Here is a 6,752-nt window from a genome sequence, read left to right as displayed (position 1 = left end):
AGCAGGCAGAGAGAGAGAGAGGAGGAAGCAGGCTCCCCACTGAGCAGAGAGCCCGATGTGGGGCTCGATCCCAGGACCCTGAGATCATGACCTGCGCTGAAAGCAGAGGCTTAACCCTCTGAGCCACCCAGGCACCCCTAATGACCAGAATTCTTGAGTCAGACTAAGATGCACCTTTTATGGAATCTAAATTTAAAAGTTAGTTTTAGTTTTCATAGGCTTATTGACTAATGTCCATAGTAATTTCTAAGATATGTCAGTATTCTGAGATACTTTGAAACTCATAGTGAGTGCTTTGGACAAAAATTGAAGGCATTATGGAGAGCTATCTCACCTAGTCTTATCCATTCCACGATGCCCAGCATGGATACAGACAAAGGAAAGATAATTTTACTTCTAAGAGTTTTCCCTATAAACATTATTTACTCTTTTGCTCCCCCCTAGCAACACTGTTGTGTCACCTACATCGCTTTGTCATGTCCCAAGGGAACTTAGCCAACATCAGAGGAAGTTGATTCCCACTTTCTACCAAAATAGATATATCTAGGCAACGTCAAAGCAAATTGATTAAAATTTTAAAAACTTCCGTCCGTGGAACAGGTCTTTTTGAAATCCAGTGCTTTGCTGCATCTGTTCTTTTTGCTTTCCTTCTCTCTACCTCATTTAGCTGGTAGGTATGACCATTAAGGAGAATGTTTAATTTCCAAATCTAAAAAAGCCTAACTCTTTTAATTAGGGGCTTCAAAAATAGTGATTCAAAGGGGCACATGCACCCTAATGTTTATAGCAGCATTGTCTATAATAGCCAAAATATGGAAAGAGCCCAGATGTCCATCAACAGATGAATGGTTAAAGAAGAAGTAAGATATCTATATCTATATCTATATCTATATCTATCTATATATAAAATGTTACTCAGCCATCAAAACGAATGAAATCTTTCCATTTTATTACGCAAAGTCAAATAAGTTAGTCAGAGAAAGACAAATACCCTATGATACCACACATATGTAGAATTTAAAAAGCAAAACAGATCAACATAGGGGAAGGGAAGGAAAAATAAAATTAGCTAGAAACAGAGGGAGGCAAACCATTAGAGACTCTTAGCTCTAGGAAATAAACTGAAGGTTGCTGGAGGGGGGTGGGTGGGGGATGGGGTAACTGGGTGATGGGTATGAAGGAGAGCACTTGATATAATGAGCACTGGGTATTATATACAACTGATGAATCACTAAATTCTACCCCTGAAACTAATAATATATGTTAACTAAATTGAATTAAAAAAAAAAATAAGGGCTCTTCATAGCCACATATTTCCCTCCTGGAAGATCTCAAAGAACTTTAAAATTTTCACTGTGATCAAATGTAAACTCTCATTATTAGAATCAGAATCATTTCACTATCCACTACATATGTCTAAATTAAAGGTGGAAAAGTGGCAGCTTAAACCTGTGAGGCTTCCCAGCACTTGAAGATAGAGAATGAAGAAGAATTCTGTATCCTATTCCCTAAATGGTTTCAAGAAACAGAGCTGGAATATGTTGTTGCCAGATTGGATCTGCCTAGCTTTTTAAACTAGTATTTCCCTATCAGTAAGGGTTAAATCAAATACTCAAGGTCATACATTTAGGGTCTTGTGGCTTACGTTTCCAAGGAGAAAAGGGTTGCTCTAGCTACTTATGATCACCCTCACTCAGGAAGTATGTTGGTCCAGAAGCAATTCAGAAGCAGATTTCATGCAGTCATACATAGAGGAGGGCTGTTTGGTGAGAAGTGATGGGAAGAGTTTAGGGCTCCAGGTAGAAAGACTTGGGAGTCCTTCAACATGTGTGAACACAAAGTGTTGTAGATGAACTCCAGGAAATTGAGTCTCATACATATAGATGGACAAAATCCAATTAAATGGGAAGTCTTGGACCTGGGATCTTTCCTTAAAGTTCACGTAATTTGGTGTCTACTCTCTGTATTTTTTCCATGATGTTCCTTTAATTGAAAGTGATACATCATTCTGTCAAAAAGTTTGAAAATATTAAAAAACAAATAACTCTTTATCCCACTATCTGGATTTAACTGTTACAAATATTTGGATAAATATCTTTGTAGGGTTTTACATGCATATGAAGAAAAGAAGGAAGACGGAAGTCCTCTGTATTTGTGATCTGACCAGGCGTAAGGAGGTAGAAGGTGATCTTCACTGTCATCCAAATATAATATTTTCTTTAATAGGATAGGAGTTTGGGACCTAGGACATATTGCTGATAGTAATTTACAATGAATTACCTGGAGAATTTTCTCAGTTCCTCCATTCCCTATAATAAACCTGCTTTGTGATTTTGTAAATATTTGTATATCAGGGCTTGATCAGAATAAAAACAAGACAGGAATAGTTTGAAGCTTTGAAATAATGGAGAAATTATGATTTTATTTATTTGAAGACTTGGTCAATTTTTTAAAGATTTTATTTATTTATTTGAGAGAAAGAAAGCATGCATGCCCAAGTGTGGTAGGGAGGGAGAGAGAGAAGCAGACTCCCCACTGAGGAGGGAGCCACACATGGGCAGGATTTTATTTAGTGTAGATAAACATCTGTATAATTATTTAACCTTCTGACATATCAGCCTTTTACCCTTATTTTCTTATTTCCTTTCCGTTCTTTTGAAAGGGAAGGTGGTGAATAGAAGGTTTTGTGAAATAGTACCATTTTAGAGGGGTTCCAATTTCAAACTAAACCATATCTGCCTCTTACATTTAGCATTTAGACTTTATGTATCCTTTTCAGCTCTGTTCATCTGTCTAAAAGGAATACTTGGTAGGTACTTCTATTTTTACCATTTTACCCACAGTGAATTTGGCTGTAACAATCATAATTAATAAAGAAGACAACAGAGATAATGTGTTGATGACAGCTTAAGCTAATTATAAAACCTCAGAGATGCCCCTAAGGGTCTTATTTTTATCAGATTCTTATTATGCTAAACTGAATCAAGATGTTCACTCATCATTTCAGGTGCGGGTAAATGTGCTAAATGGTGTGGAATTTTATGACTATAAAAGGTCAAATTTCAAGAGTTTTCTTTTTAAAGGAAATTTCATGGAATTTAAAATGTGAAGTCCAATCATACTGAATTCATTGGCAACCAGACCTGCTTAAAGGTGAAACCTCATTTCCCCAGGGGTTTCAAGTGAGAGAGGAGAAAGTCCCCTCAGGTTGCTCCCCCTTCTGCCAGGTTTCAGTTATAACAGAGAATCTTTTCACAAAATATAGTCAATTTATACTTCAGGAATTTAAAACATATTTCATTGGCTCATCTGGACACTGGAAAATCTTATATTCTTTCCCAAATGACTTGGCACATTAGTTTGGCACACACTGAGAACTCACACACCTGGCAAGCCACCTCGACTTTCCTGACGCTCAGAAGGAGGTCTCCAAACCTGCAAGCATTTTGGATGGTAAGTTGGGTTCAATGTGCCCAAGTCCAAGAAGCATGAAAACAACCATTCACATTCAGAGATGGGGCTATGCGGGGCTAAAGTCAGGGGGAGAAGAAAGACAGAGGCTCAAAAAAGAAAAGGAAAAGAGATAAAGATATACTCATACTCTTCAGTCAAGGTTTAATAAAGTCAAAGACTTGTCCCAGTGAGTTTATTCTTGATTTCATAATTTTTCATTTTCAGATATTCAGTCATCCTTTGTGAATAACTTGAAGTCAGATTTCTTGTAAAATCTGGGAATAATGCTGGTCTAATTTTCTAACATTAAATAATACAAAACCAATGGTTTCTCTGGTGGGGCCACAATTCTGCAAACACAGGCAAGATCTATGACTTGATACTTATAGCTGTTTCTATTAGCTGTGACTCAGCTGTTGACTTCACAACAGCTAGGGGACTTTGAAAGTGTGGGGAGCTAGAGGACTCTTGGACATGCAGACCCAATGTAATAAAAGTATCTAAGGACATTGTCCATGCTCCATAGTAATGATTCTTTATGACATATGGAAAATGTCCAATATAGTGCCTGGTACATAGTAAAAACTCAGTAATATTGGATCCCTTATAATCATCATCATTATAAGGGATTCAGCACCAGGGGTAACTTGGCACTTCAGCACTAGGAATAAATTGTTTCTTGCCAAATTTTGATTACTGAACTCCTGAAGGTTCTAGAGGGGATGTGTCTTTGAATCAATATGGATAATAGCACAGAAGTCACTCAATTATTTGTTGAAAAAATGAGTGAACTAAAACATGAATGTATGAATGGCTGAAATCAGAGCTTCTGTGGGAGCACAGTAAGGCAAGAAGATATTTTTTCCCCCAAGGCTCTAGTTTCTCTTGGACATGTTTTAAATTTGCTCTGCATGTGGAGATAGAAAAATATCTATCTTATCTGTGGGGATCAGTAGGGGCTAGCAGGAAGTTGGGAAGAGAAAAGGGAGGTGTCTTAGTAGAAATCAGGGCCAGTTAGGAAAGATAGGGGAAAAAAATGCTCAGAATCTAGATGAATCATGGGTATAGGGCTAGACTTTAGGGTTTGCAAAGTAGGTTTTTCATAGACTGTAGAGTAGCAGGCCACAGTTAAGGGGCAGAGTCATCTTACGTTGCATTAACATTGTTTTATTTATTATTTATCTACCTTTATTCACTTTGTAAGTCCTTGTTGAGTATTTATCATATGTTAGGTGTTTCATTACTTACCAAGACACAACAGTGAGCAATACATGGTCCTTTAAAGTCTAGTTGAAGAAAGAAGATAAGGGACACCGTTTTAAATTCTTTTGTTCCTACATCCAGTTCTGCATTCCATAGTGTTTTGCCAGAGACAAATATTTCACAAGTAGTGTCTCCTTTGTGAAAGGCTCCGCTGAGGAAAACACTCTTATCTAGGCTAGCACTCTAATTAAGAACTTTTCTTTTTCTTTGTGTGTTTGTATAATTCCTAACTTAACTGTATAAATGAATTTTCCTCTAAAGCCAAAATATAAAACATTTGGTTGCACAGTGTAGTATGTGGGCAAAACTGTCCACAAGAACACTCACTGGTAATTACAAAAATGATATCTTGTGGCCATGGCTAACAAGGCGAAAAGAGATGGAAGCAGTTTTTTTTTTTTTTTCTTTTTTCTTTTCTAGCAGAGAGAATGTGGTAGCATACTTGGTTCTGGCAGGGAAAAGGGAGACATGAAAAAGGAATTAAATCCACACTTTAAAAAATTATGGCCTGTGAGCTATATATCTTAAGTCATAATTAATTCAAGTAGGAATTATTCCTTGGAATGTTTTTTAGGTATTTAGGAATGATCTTGAGCAATATTTGGTACAACCAAATTGCAGAACCTTGGAAACATTCAGACACCCCTCCATATTTCTTGAAGCTCATTGTCATGGGACTTGACCTAAAAACACTCTTTATACAGCCAGATTTTAGCCATTTGTGGGATTACAGGACAAAGTTGATATATTTTTTTTCCTGGCCATTTGGGACACTTCCAGGTGGTATAAAGGAACTAGAAGCATGGCAGCAGTAATTTATTTTTGGTCCAAGTGTGGTTTTACAAATGCATTTCCACAGAACTCCATGCCATCTTCTCTATCTCTGTCCTCCTGTTGATACTGCCTTATGTAGAGCTATTAAAATTTTAACACAGCAGAGCAGTATGCATGGAGAGACTACTCATCAAAATGCAAAAATAGCATAGTCCCTAAAAATGTACATCTCTTTCAATTACTAGTTCCTAATTGCATTTTATTTTAAAACCCGTTACTGTTCTTTGGCTACTATATCCTACTTTCTGTAATTCTCTCTTTGAACTACAGTAGGATAAGTGTGGGTCCTGGAAAAATGGTGATGTCAGTGATTTGACTTCCACTTCCCTGGAAGCCTCTCCCATATTTTTTAGAAGAGTCTTTCCATTTCTATTTGTGCTAAACCTCTATGAAAGTTTCTTCTCAGGGAAAAAATCTGTCAGCAATCATTCACACCTTGATGCAAATTTAGACCAATACGTTACCCTTCCCTGGGGTATATGCACTTTAAGATTTTCCTCTAAATATATAACAGCATTTTGCCTGTTTCTAGAGGAATTTAAGCTCTATTCCATCAAGCAGTGGGACTGGTATTTTACTAGGGAAGAACCTTCCTAGATGTCCCTGGTATTCTACCAGGCAGCTCTTATGTGTAAGGCTGCTTCTTCCCATAAACTGTACTTCATTTCCCAACTTGGATACAGATTAAAGGCCTGAACTCACACTGACCAAGATGCAATGGTGCAGCCACTGTGAAAAACAGTATGGAGTTTTCTCTAAAATTTAAAAATAGAACTATCCTATGATCCAGTAATCACACTAGTGGGTATTTATCCCCCAAACTACAAAAACACTAATTCAAAGGGATACTTGCAACACTGTTTATTGTAGCCTTATTTACAATAGCCAAATGATAGAACCAGCCCAAGTGTCCTCTGATAGATGAATGGATAAAGAAGAAGTGGTTTATATACATAATGGAATATTGTTCAGCCATAAAAAGAATGGAATTTTGCCATGTGCAAAGACATAGATGGATCTAGGGAGTATTATGCTAGTTGAAATAAAGTCAGAGTAAGACATATACCACACGATTTCACTCATATGTGGAATTTAAGAAACAAAACTAATGGGCAAAGGAAACAAAGAGAAAGAGGCAAACCAAGAACCAGACTCTTAACTATACGGAAAAAACTGATCGTTACCTAAGGGGAGGTAAATGG

Source organism: Mustela nigripes, chromosome 14 (genome assembly GCF_022355385.1).
Source record: "Mustela nigripes isolate SB6536 chromosome 14, MUSNIG.SB6536, whole genome shotgun sequence".
In the NCBI taxonomy this organism is placed as follows: domain Eukaryota; kingdom Metazoa; phylum Chordata; class Mammalia; order Carnivora; family Mustelidae; genus Mustela; species Mustela nigripes.
This window is presented reverse-complemented; position numbering follows the sequence as displayed.